The 13,398-nt window shown below is 44.9% G+C and overlaps 1 protein-coding gene across 1 annotated transcript in view; it reads right to left on the bottom strand.

The window, feature by feature from the left end:
- Positions 1–13,398, bottom strand: part of RRP15 (ribosomal RNA processing 15 homolog) — a 51,865-nt gene that overhangs the window by 2,491 nt on the left and 35,976 nt on the right. The window lies entirely within an intron of this gene.

The following is a 13,398-nucleotide window of genomic DNA, read 5'->3' as shown; positions in this document are numbered from 1 at the left end:
GGGCGCTATCCCTCCCACTGACCCCCAACCACGGGGCGATATCCCTCCCACTGACCCCCAACCACGGGGCGTTATTCCTCCCACTGACCCCCAACCACGGGGCGTTATTCCTCCCAGTGACCCCCAACCACGGGGCGCTATTCCTCCCAGGGACCCCCAACCACGGGGCGCTATTCCTCCCAGGGACCCCCAACCACGGGGCGCTATTCCTCCCAGGGACCCCCAACCACGGGGCGCTATTCCTCCCAGGGACCCCCAACCACGGGGCGCTATTCCTCCCAGGGACCCCCAACCACGGGGCGCTATTCCTCCCAGGGACCCCCAACCACGGGGCGCTATTGCTTCCAGTGACAGGACACGATTACTGACACCAGGACACTATGCTCCACCAGTCTAGGGCCCTGATGTCATCAAGACCAGAGCATGAGCCCAAGCCCTGCCCTAAAAGTGGGCACAGCAGGACAGTCCACTGCCTGATTGTGGGGGTGTACCAACTGTTGGGGGAGTGAAGGATCAGGCAAGTTAAAAACGGTTTCTCCCCTGGAGAATAAAAATAAAATTGAGCAATTAAGGTAACCGTGCATGTTGGGGCAGCCCCACTACTAGGGATAATTTAAAATGCTCCTAGGAGTTCAGTTCACACCTTCTAAAATAAGCGGACTACCTAAAATACACATTCTACTTACTAAAACAAACAAAGTTAGTAGTACTTATTTGCCCCTCCTCACTCCCGCACCACTATAAAAAAAAAAAGTCCAGAATGGTGCATGTGCAATATGAGGCCTAGGCTGTCAAACGTGGTTGGGCAGGGGATTGTATTGGTGATGTAGCCTTCCCAGGGGACATCTGTTCTGCCCTGGCTATGTGTCTAGTGCTTAAGACGACCAGGAAGCAGAAACCCAGTAAAGAAGAAATATTTTGAACTCTCCAGTTCTTCTCTGCCGCTGCAGCCACCTCCAAAATACCTATTGTTGGCTGGTATCAGAGCTTAGATTGGTGATGTCACACCACACAAGTCAGTGTCGGGAACCAGTGTGTGTGGTGGGGGAAAAGTTTTGACTCTGCTATAAAAACATACCCAAAAAAAGCCAATATGTATTCTGCTACATATTTCTGGTAAAAAAAATAAAAATAAAAATCCTATGTGTATATTGATTGGTTTGTGCAAAAGTTATGTCTACAAACTATGGGATACTTTTAGGGCATTTTTATTTAATTTTTACTAGTAATGGCGGCGATCAGCGATTTTTAGTGGGACTGCAACATTGTGCTGGACAAATCGGGTACCTGACACTTTTTTGGGAACCAGTGACATTATTGCAGTGATAAGTGCTAAAAATATGCACTGTTACTGTACTGACTGGGAAGGGGTTAACACCAGGGGTGATCAAAGGGTTAAAGATGTCCCTAGTTGGTGCTTGCTAACTACGTGGGGGATGGACTGACTGATGAAACAGCGACCCATTTTCTGCTTAGCAGCAACACAAGATCTCTGCGTTCTCCAGTCAGCACGGCGATCTGCCTTGTTTACATCAGATCGTCGTTCTGCCTCTGGGGAACGATCAGTGGGTCATTGCGTCTGCCGGACCTGCTGATTGGCTCCCCCTCTAGCCAATCAGCGTGTGTGCGCCCTGCTGTCTATTGCGCGAAGACACGTACAGGTCATCGTTCTGCACAATAACTTGACCTAACCGTTCCAACTCTCCCCTCCACAAAAGCATACTTACCTCGATTCAACATCAGTGGCTTCCAATGTCTGTGTACATCCGGATCCTGCATGCATATTACAGTCTCTTCATCTCAGGACACGACCCCACAGTAGTGTGCAGGCGCGGCCAAGATAAGACTTGCAGCAATGGATGTAAACAAATACTGACCACGGCCATCAGACTGAGGCATGTTGGCATTCATTTAGGTCATGGTAAATGGGCAAAAGGAATAAGTGCACCGTGGAATGCCGAAGTGACGTCATGCCTGGAGGATGGTCCTGTTGCCCTGGTAACGAGTTTTGTAGCGCCAATCAGCTGCTTTATGAAAACGTGATGTCACTTCCAAATTCCATGGTGGTTACAGAAGTTGTCCTCTACATCCAATGAGCGGTGACCCGGCTCACATCGTCCATCACCAGCAGCAGCAGCTGACTACCGACTAGGAACTTGGGTGACCCCTCTGTTGATACTACTAGATATGCACAATCTAATGGAACATATGTGTGTGATTATTTGGCTGCTCCATTAAAGTTCTTAAAAAATATTGCACTCAGAGGCTTAACTGCTTTGCCATCTTCTGAAAAGCGATCCACCACAGATTGTTTTTCAGAGACTGATCAAGTGTGAACTTAGCCTTAGACTGGTGACACACTCCTGTTTTGTAATAAAGGATGGTAAAGTAGGCCATTTTGAATGGCACCCTAATCCACAACTAGCTGGCAACACACCGCACACTACAAAGATACATGATGTAGGTGAATTATTTGCAGCTGTTGTGGCACACGGGCTGGCCGGTTTTAACACAATACACATTAATGAGTGCCCAGTAATGTGCTATGGTGCAACAGAAAAGTGTGAAGGTGCCCTAAAATGACTCTGATGAGAGTATTGAAAGAAACTGGGATCTGTACCTAGGAGCCTGAATACACCCAGGATGTACAGCACAGCCAGTGAAAAATGCCATCTGCATATCCCATCTAGTCCCATATTACTGCCCATCTACACAATTATATACACTGTGCTAATTCTGCTCAGCTAATACGGGGTTGTAAAGAGATCATATGGAGTGTAGCAGCACCACCATGTGGCCATATTCAGTAGCTGACTGGCTCTTGGAAATATTGCTAGCAGAAAATGCTCGTCATTTTACTTTTACTTTTTTTTTTTTAACCCCCTCCAAAATAAAGGTTCACAAATCATTAAAATGCGAAGCTTGCTAATAAATGAGCAATTAATATAAAAATTTATTTGGTGTACGTTATTTAATAAAAATGCATTCAGTGCAAAATTTTAAATAATAAATATAGACCAATTATGTGTTGCACAGCCAGACACTGTACAGTGTTTTCACACCAAAATATTATCCTAAAATGAATGCAGTGTAGCGCAACACCAAAATCAACATACGAACAATTCAGAGTCCAATATATATATATATATATATATATATATATATATATATATATATATATATACACACACACACACATATACATATACACACAAGTGTCCAACAATTAAATATAAATGTGTCCAATTATTTCCAACTAATGAAAAAATACAGTGAAAAACAACAACGTGAAAAAATTTACGTGAAGAAATATTAAAACACTCAGTGTCTTCACCTCATGTGCAGTGCATATCCTTCACCAGATAGAGTGCCTGCTCACCTCAATGCAATGAGCAGCACGCTCATCACACTCCGACCCAGATAATTCTCATCTCCTCCTCGATCCCCAATAGACCAGTCCACTGCCCAAAGTACTCCTCCAATTCAGGCATTGGGCTTCCTCAGTTGGCCTACTGAGGAAGCCCAATCATGGGATGCAGCGTGTCTAGTGAGGAGCCGAGCCTGTGACGTCACGCCAGGATGGCGCCGTACATGGATGGCGCCGTACATGGAGGCGAGTCAGGCGGGGAGATTCTTTTAAGCGCTATTGATTTTACAATTGTGTAAGTGTATTTAATTATGGGGTATTTTAATAAAAGGAACCAGAGTACACATTAGATAATCTCATCTATCCATTAGAATGCATGTGCCTCCACTGTGGGGACACTCATATTTTAGTGTTAGGACCACAGATACCAGGGTGCCGTGACGAGGTTCTGTGGCTTACGCATGCGTTTGCAAAAGAGTGCGGACTAAAACCCTGTTTTTAATGTACTGTTAGACAGTTTAATTTGGTTGTCTGCGAGCTGGTGGTAAGTAGACTTGGGTTTTTCCTGGGCATTCCCCAGGCTTTTACCTGATTTAGCCTTCCAATGCCACTTACTGCTATAGCCAGCTATAGATGAGGGCGGTGGTGAGTTTTTTCAGAGTACACATTAGGTCTACGCCCTTTTACCTTATATATGTGAGCGGAATTGTAGGAGTACTTTTTTCACATTGTTATTTTTCACAGTATTTTTTACATTACTTGGAAATAATTGGACACCTTTATATTTAATTGCTGGACACATATTTGTTGGGATTCTGAATTGTTCATGTCGATTTTAGTGTTGTGCTACACTGCAATCATTTTAGGTTTTCCTTTAAATTGGTTGATTTTAGTGGTTCAAGTACAAACAAAACCCTATTCAGAATTAGACTGGAGTTCTTCTTTAGGGGGGGTGGGTGGTCTGGGTAGACCACACATTACAATGAAGTGTATTTGTTTAGCTGTGTCAGTCTGAAAGGTCTATTTATGGGATTCACATATAAGTAGTGTGTAAATAACCTGGATCAATATAATCCTTGCCTATTCACAGCACTGGGTCAAGAACATCCTTAGTGTCTGTGGAATGTTAAGGACTGCCGTGCTTGTGTCCAATACAATCCTATTTACCCACCAGTATTGCTATCAATTATTGAAAGACCACCCAGGGACATGATCAGGCACAGAACCCTGACCGAGGTTTAGATAAATGAAGAGATGCAAGATCTCTTTTTTTAACCATCAGCAAAATAAAGTGGTATACAATTCAAGACATTTCCTTAAAGTATTACTAAACTCTAAATATTTTTTTCTATTAAAATAACAATTATACTTACCTGCTCTGTGCAGTGGTATTGCACAGTGGCCCTAGTCCTCCTCTTCTGGGGTTCCCAGCAGTGATCTTGGCCCTTCCTCCTCTTCTGCAGGACTACCATAGCCAACTGCTGGCTATGGGGAGTGGTAGTCCCCACGCTCCTGAGCTTTGCATCTACAAACCTGCGCGCCATAAAGTTACACAGGGGGACTTAGGCGCCCCCCCAAGACCGGTCACTCTTCTTCCACCTCCATGTACGCAGTGACAGGTCTAGACTCCACCCCCTTCTATAGTTCAGAGCACAGTGGCGCACTCAGGACTTCCTGCATGTTACTCTTTCCCCTTTGTTCCATGATGCAGCACTGGACACCTGAATGGCCTGGACCCTGTCATTTAGGGTGCACCCCCCCCCACAGGTGAGTATAATCAATGGCATAAGCAAAGTCTGGCTTTTAACATAGCTGTACTGTTTTCTAAACAGTGAAGGCAGCTCACTTATTTTATATGTTATCTGGAGTTGTCCTTTAAAATGGTCTCCTGATATGGAACCTAAAAAAAACAGAGGCCAGCATTCTGCTCCAATTCAGATAAACAGAAAACTTAATCTGATGACATGTTTCTCGGTAGCTAAAAACCAAAACATCAACTAAATGAGCAACAGGAGACCTGGGCCTCGTTTCAAACACAACCATCGCATGACACGAAAAACCCTCGTTGTTTAGGTAGATCTATAACTCTTCTCTTTGGAAGTGACTTCATAAAGCCACAAATTTGATTTTCAGAGCTCAGGACGCTGGCCAGCAAAAACGTATGTGTTTGATCTGGTCTACATCTCCCCGAGGACTGGCAATAAATTAAGCGTCGCTGCCCGGGAACAAAAACTACGGTAAAAAAAAAAAAAAAAAGACAATGACAAAAAAAAAAGAAAAAAATTTCAATGGGTTGAACAAGGATAATGCAATACCTTGATAAACAGTGGGAGATATGAAAGGGAACTGTGCTGGTTTTCAGCCAAAATGTAATGAATTCCATATGGGCAGACAAACCTTCTCTATTTCATCGGGGGCGGGGCAGAGGGTTTCGGAGAACATAAAGCAAATATTCATCAGAAGCTTATGGCTTGTGCTAAAAAATATGAACAGCATGTAAATAGTATCTGAGGAGAACACCAGTGTAAACATATATCGCTAAACTAAAAAGATGCAAAGGGTTCCATTAAAGGCCAATTTTGGTTAAAAAAAATTAAATATAAGTTATGAATGTACAACGAGGGGTGTTAGTAGCCTGAAAATGTGTGAAAATAAATAAATGAACCAGCCTGGACAGCTTGATGAACACATTGCATAGACCAACAGGCTGTGTAAAAGTAAATAAATGTTACTATGTTATGTTAAAGCGGAGTACCCCCCCCACCCAGCAAAAAAAAAAAAAAAAGTCAGCAGCTACACATACTGTGACTTTTAATATTAAGACACTTACCTGTCCTGAAACCCAGAGATATCTCCATCGGCTCTTGGGTGCTGCTGCCACCATACGTGGTAAGGGAAACCGGCAGAGAACAGCCGGTTCCCTACAGCACATGCGCGAAGTGCGCTGACCTTTCTGAATTGCCCTGTGGCATGGAAAGAAGGGGGGCCGAACTTCCGCGAGATCCCCCAAAAGTGGGGACAGGTACCTGTCAAAAACAGGCACCCGCTCCCTACTCCAGGTACCAAATGTGGCACCAGAAAGTCAGATAAGCAGAGCCTCCACTTTTGGGTGTAATTCCACTTTAAGGCTGGGTTCACACTGCTGCGATGCAGGAACGCTGCGGGTTCCCGCATCGCATGCCTCCCGGCGGCAGTTCACACTGCCCTATGCGAACTGCAGGGAGTGTCAGTGAAAAGTTAATAACACCCCCAGATCAGTTCACATATCGCAGTGCGATCTGCAAACTCGGACACCATGCGATCCGATTCTGCTGCGGACCAAAAAAAGGGTCCTGTGCGAGTTTGGGCCGGATGCGATGCGAATTCAGCCATACTATCTGTATGGCTGAACTCGCATCGCACAGATCGGATGCGATTTGCACTGCAGTGCGAATCACATCCGATCTCGTCACCGCAGCAGTGTGAACCCAGCCTAAAGCCATTTCTGGGCAAAAGAAAAAAAAAAAAAAAAAAGAAGGTTTTCCCCATACAGTGGGGCTGTGCCTACACTGCACAGGTTAACTGCTTGTTTTCATCTAGGGAAGAGCAGAAAGAAGAATTACTTACCTAATCCTCTCACCACAGGACTGGTCTGGGCACCCTGTGAGTTGGACTGTTCCTGACGCCATCAAGCCCAGAGCAGGTTTTACAGACCAGGAACAATCCACCACTGGACCTTTGGGGTGGGTGCAGTTTTCTGGTGGAATAAAGAATCAGGTGAGTATAAGCCTTCTCCTCGTCCCTAGACAAAACAGGTAGGTGACCTGTGCAGTGCGGGCCCCACTCTATGGGAAAATGTTTTCTTTGCCTGGAGTTGGGCTTTAATATCAGAAGCGCTCAATTTGTCACCATCTTGTCAGATCTCTGACCAATCAATAGTTTTTGTCTTTTTTCAACCGAATAAGGCATTGAGTATGCATGAGTACTTTTATTCACAATTTACTTTGTTGGGAAAAAAATAAAAAATTTTGGCAAGCTGACTTTAAAACCACCATGTGCTTGTCTATGCTGGGCAATACAACAGGTTCCCATGAAGGCAGAATTTAGCACCACTGCCAGTCTCCCGTGCAATGGCAGTTGTAGGAATCTGCTGAATGCTGCTGTGGTTTCTCCCCCTGTGAGCGGATAGCTGCAGCCACCAAGCCTTGTACAATTCAACAGGTCTTGGGCAGCCTCAGCTGTCTGTGGTTGTCTGCACAGCTAGCAATTACTGGGCTGGGGCGTTGCAGCTATCCCTACACTTCCTGTGCACCTCACTGGTTCTGGTGTCAGGCTCCAGAACTGATCAGCGACTATGATCCGACAGCCAATTACACCTACAGCATCTGTCCCCTGCTGTTCACATTATAGCCCTGTGATTAAGATTCCTAATCCAATGAATCCAATCTCTTTTGCAGCTTTATACTGTAGGACACGTGTCAAACACATGGCCCAGGGGCCAAATCTGGCCCTCCAGACTATTTCATGTGGTCCTCCCCTCTCTTCTGCAGCACTCCCCTCATCTCTTCCCCCACCTTGTCTCAGCAGTGAACAGCAAAGAGGACTACAGAACTCCTCCACCAGATCCTGCGCTTCTCCCTGCAGCTACAGAGAGGCTAGTCTTGGCCCCCTCCCCTTCTCAGCAGCAGAGAGGAGGGCAGAACTCCTACTGACCCGGAGCCTCTCTGTGCAGCCAAAGCCATCCTCTCGTCTCCACCTCCCCTAATCTCAGCAGTCAGCAGACTCCAGCCCTCCTCCAGACCCTGCACTTTCTGCTTTCCAGTAGCACAAGGTAAGGGAGGTGCACTGTGATGTAAGAAAGGGGGGGCGCTCTCGACATTTGAAGTGGGAGGGGCTCTCTTGACATCTGATTTGGTGGGGGGGGGGGGGGAGCTCTTGACATCTGATGGGGGGGAGGGCTCTTGACATCCGATGGGGGGGAGGGGGAGCTCGAGGAGGAGCTCTTGACATCTGATGTAAAAGGGGGGGGGGGCGCTGCACATCTGTTTAGGTGAGCAGTCAAGGGAAGGCAGATGTCAACAAAACCACAGCTCAACTTCCTGCTTTTACCACCTCCTGGCTGTCGCAGTTAAACAAGCCCTTACACTCCACCCACTGTCAGGGTCACTGGTTGCTAAAAGCTGACAGCATTGATAACCAGTGACAGGTGGGGAGGGGGAAGAAATAGTAAACATGCAGTTCTGTTACATGGCATACAGAGATGGGTACTCTGCCTATCTCTGTACACAAAGTTAAGCTGCCCATAGATGGATAGAAATTTAGCCAGTTCAGCAGGGACTGGACAAATTTCCAACAATCTATGGCTGTTCCCACACAACAGAAGTCGATTGGATGATCAATATATTCTGACAGTGGAGGAGTCCCACTGTCACAGCTCACCAGCTGATCAAACAACAAAAATTAACTATTTATGGAAGTTAATTTCAGCTTTTTGAATTTAGCGCAACCATAGAGCCACTCTGTAAAATAACCACCCAATTCTTCTGCATGTGTCAATAAAACTACCGAAACCAGCAGCAGGGATTTTTGATTCTGCCGCAGGAAGTATTAACCCCTTAAGGACCACCCCACAAATATAAACTGTGGCAGAGTAGCCTCCCTGGGCCAAGTCATGTACCACTGGAGACCCGCTCCCACTGTAATTGGACACAGCGGGAGCCAATGAGTGGGTCCGGTGGACTGTTTGCCGGCACCTCGCGATCATTCCCGGGAGAGGCAGAATGGCGGTCTGCCTATGTAAACAAGGCAGATTGCCATTCTGTCAAAGGCAAAGATGGAGATCTTGTGTTTCTGCTAAGCAGGAACACAGCTCTTGGCCTTCCCCCACCTAAAGTACCCCCCCTCCAGTTAGAAAGCACTCCCAGGGAACAAAATGTAACCCTTTGATCACCCCTGTTAACCCCTTCCCTGCCAGTGTCATTAGTACTGTAACAGTGCATTTTTTAGCACTGATCACTGTATTAGTGTCACTGGTCCCTGAAAATGTCCCTTAGGCCACTTTCACACTGAGGCACTTAACAGGCGTTTTATCGCTAAAAATAGCATCTGCAAATACCCCTAAAGCACCTCTCCTGTCACTCCAATGTGAAAGCCCGAGTGCTAGACGTTAAAGTGCTGCAAGCAGCATCTTTTGGGTGGTTCAGGAGTGGTGTATACACAGCACCTAAAATGCCCTGCCCATTGAAATAAATGGGCAGCGCTGCCAAAGTGTCTGCAAAGCGCAGCAGCGTTACACAGGCGCTATTGACCCCTTCAGCCACTAGCAAGGGTTAAAAGTGCAGCTGAAAGTTAAAGAGCCATCCCACCAGAGAAAAGTTTAGTGTTTTACTGAATTTCCCCCAGTATTGTTATTGGCTTTTATGAAGGAGTAGAAATGTATGTAGTAGAGTAGAGAGGTTTGGTTATGTAGAATATCTCTCTCTCTATATATCTATATATCTATATATATATATATATATATATATATATATATATATATATATATATATATATATATATATATATATATATATATATATATCTATATATATCTATATATATATATATATATATATATATATATATATATATATATATATATATATATATATATATATATATATATAAATCACGACAAAAAAGGTTTTAATCGGTCACCACTAAATAGCTAATAAAAAAAGCACACTTTAATTGGCATGAGGCAGGATGCAAAATAGTATGCATATGCCACTGTATTTACTGCAACAGTCCTCTCTCCGGAGTCTGCACAAAGCTGTATGTAGTCCGGAGTTCTTCAGTGAAAGGTATAACCAATGAAGTAAGTTTCACCGTGGCCAGAATACACACAAACAAAAACCATATGACACAATGTTTATGTGGTAATTGGATCAAACGCAGTGTGCTGGCACAGCAAAAGCACTTAAGCTGAAGGAGGGAAACAAAAAAATTTGCAAAAAAGTAGAAAATGGGCCAAGTGCTTTCCGCCTCTGTACACTCACATCAAACTGCAAGCACCGGCACACAGATACCGCGGGCTCTGGACGCGCCGTAACCGCCGCCCATCAGGAGAACATTTATTTTATTTAAATCTCATCTATTACTGAAGAGAAACCACACAAACGTCTTCCAGGGAGAAAGCTTGAGTAGAGATTAGCAGGAGCTAAGAGAATATACGGGTCCATTATTAGAAGCATGAGCTCATGAGATGGGGGGGGGGGGGCTCTCCCTGTGCCAAGCCAGCTAAACCGAAACCCATTTACCTAATGTGCACTTTTTAAGAGGACATTCACAGCACGTTCTGTTCGGTGCACACAGCGCCTGCATGGGTCTGCCTGTGTGTTGTTTACAGCTGGAAAGGCCATTGGCCTGAGAATATCACTTTAATCAGAGCTTCGGGAAAAGAATGTAGAAATCACCTTAAAGTGAAAGAGTCATGGCTGTGCTTAAAGTAGAAAAATATGCAATGTGCTTTCCAATCCCCACCCATAGTGGAACTGCATGCAAGTGTAAGTTAACCTTTATGAAAAAATGAAAAGGTGAACCAACCTCGCACACCCAAACCCCTGCTGCTGTACCTACCTCTGGGGATGCTGAGCTGTCAGTGCCCATGCAGCCAGTCCAGGTGTCTGAAATCTCCGCTCTCCTCCCTCTGCTGTGTGCAGCACTTCTGTCCTGGAAGCACTGCACAGAGAAGAGGGTAAACTAACACTTTAACTACTTGCCAACTACCCATGTGAAACAGCAGGCCAGTTGGGCCTTGAAGTGGTTGTAAACTCTTACATATATCCAGCGAAGAACATCAGTCGTTCTCAACCTCAGTCCTCAAGCACTCCCAACAGGCCATGTTTTGGGAATTTCTCTTACGTTAGCTGTACAAAATACTAAGCCATTGACTCAGATTTAAAAAGCACCTGTGCACGATAAAGGAAAACCTGCAAACATGGCCTGTTGGGGGTACTTGAGGATTGAGAACCAATGAAGTACATAAACATTTGGTTGGCTCCTCGAAACGCACCAGTCTGCTATACTGCTGAATTATCTGCTGTGTGACACGTATCGTGGATTTTAAAGCTGCTTTCCATTTATGAAAGGCTGTGAAACTTGACTCTAATTGTGAGTATGATACTTACTGTTTTTACCTATTAAAGACTTTTTCCAGTGAAGTGACTGGCCTCAGCTGATACACAGATGAAACAAATCCCTCTATATTAGGTTGTACCCTTCTATCTGCAGTCTTCCCTTACTAAAAATATTGCATTTCCATGTTCTGTGTACTGTGGGAGACCAGATATACTGAGTGCAGGATCCTGGGTTCAGTAACACTTTAAAGCGGCGTTCCACCCAAAAATGGAACTTCCGCTTTTCCTCCCCGCCTCCGGTGTCATATTTGGTACCTTTCAGGGGGAGGGTGGGAGCAGATACCTACCAGTCTAATACAGGTATTTTGCTCCCACTTCTGGGCATAGCTACCCGAGCCACCTGCAGGTATCTACACCACTTTCGGCACCTTCTCCACCCCTCCTCCACGGTCTTAACGGAGACACACCGGTCCCAGAACACAGCAGGGACCAGTGGGATAGTGCAGCACGAGTCATGCATGTGCAGTAGGGAACCAGGAATTGAAGCCACAACAAGGCTTCACTTCCTGATTCCCTTAGAGAAGATGGTGGCGGCAGCACCCAACAGCCAAGGGATAGATCGGCTTTGAGTGCTGACATCGCGGGCACCATGGACAGGTAAGTGTCCTTATTTTAAAAAGTCAGCAGCTGCAGTGAGCAAACGGCGGACCTCCGCTTAAGGTGCAGAATTTATACAACTTGTCTGAGCTTTAAGAAAAAAGGGAGTAGAGAACTAAAGTTACACACGGCAAAGCTCAGTGAGGAGAGAGCTGAGAGCTGAAGGGAAGGGAGGGTACACCCCTCTTTCACATAGCACACAGGGACAGAGCCGAGGATGTCAATCACCAGCCGTGTGCTGGAGATCCCTTCCTTCACCTTTTTTCTCGGTTTAAGGAAAACTTGTCAGAAGCGACTCATGCTGATAGAGAAACAAGGCAGACAGAAACGATTGATGGATTGAGACAAGTGCACACTAGAGAGGGATATGCCTTTTTAGATTTCATGTCTGAGGATTACAAGCACTTTAAAGTCCATGTGCCTTATGCAGTGCAGAACATGCACTAATGAAAGGAGCCTCAGACCAAAGGATAAGAGTCCAAATTCATTTGTTCTAAATAAAAAACAAGCAATGCATTTGGGGGTTCAGAGACAACTCCCCCTTTTATCAGGGCTTCAGTTCAGATAAGAACTATGAAAGGACTCAAAATATATCTTTCCTGTGTGAATCTGTGTAGGGAAGCCAATTTATAAATCAGGAGAGTTACTGACTGGCAGTATTTGTGTGAGCAATCAAGAAGATACTCACCCCCTTCATTATGGAATTAGGTGGAAAGGCGGGCTCATTATCCAGCTACAAGCATTTTTTTCATTGTAAACTAACAAAGCATGGGGTGCAAGGTCTGCTTCAACTATTTAAAGCTTAAATGACATTGAAAGCTAAGAAAGTTTTCAATGTTATATTCAACAGACCTAAAGGGAGCAATAAGAGAAGTTCATTGTTAGGGTTTACATAGACATTAACCGATGAGTACAATTTTAAAAGGCAACAGTGACACCTGCAGGTTGCTAGCTAGTAACACACTCATCCAGAAAAGTATCACAAAGCTCCCCCTTAGTTATCTGGGGTCACTTAACCGCTCTGATTAGAAGGGTTACAACACATTAAAGCAGAAATTAACTGAACCATATCGTCAATACTACTTATTACCCATTATATAAGACTGTGAAATATTGCCTATTATAATCATTAACTTCTGGGATCGATTTGAAAATTGCAAACCGTCAAGCCTTGTTCCTTAAAAACGAACGCTACCTTTGAGACGTCCCCCCCATCTGCTTTCTCAGGGAGCAGTACGTCGCTGAATACACACTATACAACTTTTGTTGTTCATTTTC

This window comes from Lithobates pipiens, unplaced genomic scaffold, assembly GCF_037356315.1.
Source record: "Lithobates pipiens isolate NorthernLeopardFrog02 unplaced genomic scaffold, aLitPip1_a1.2 Scaffold_18, whole genome shotgun sequence".
In the NCBI taxonomy this organism is placed as follows: Eukaryota; Metazoa; Chordata; class Amphibia; order Anura; family Ranidae; genus Lithobates; species Lithobates pipiens.
Note: the sequence above shows the minus strand (reverse complement) of the source record. Positions and strands in the feature narration are given on the sequence as shown.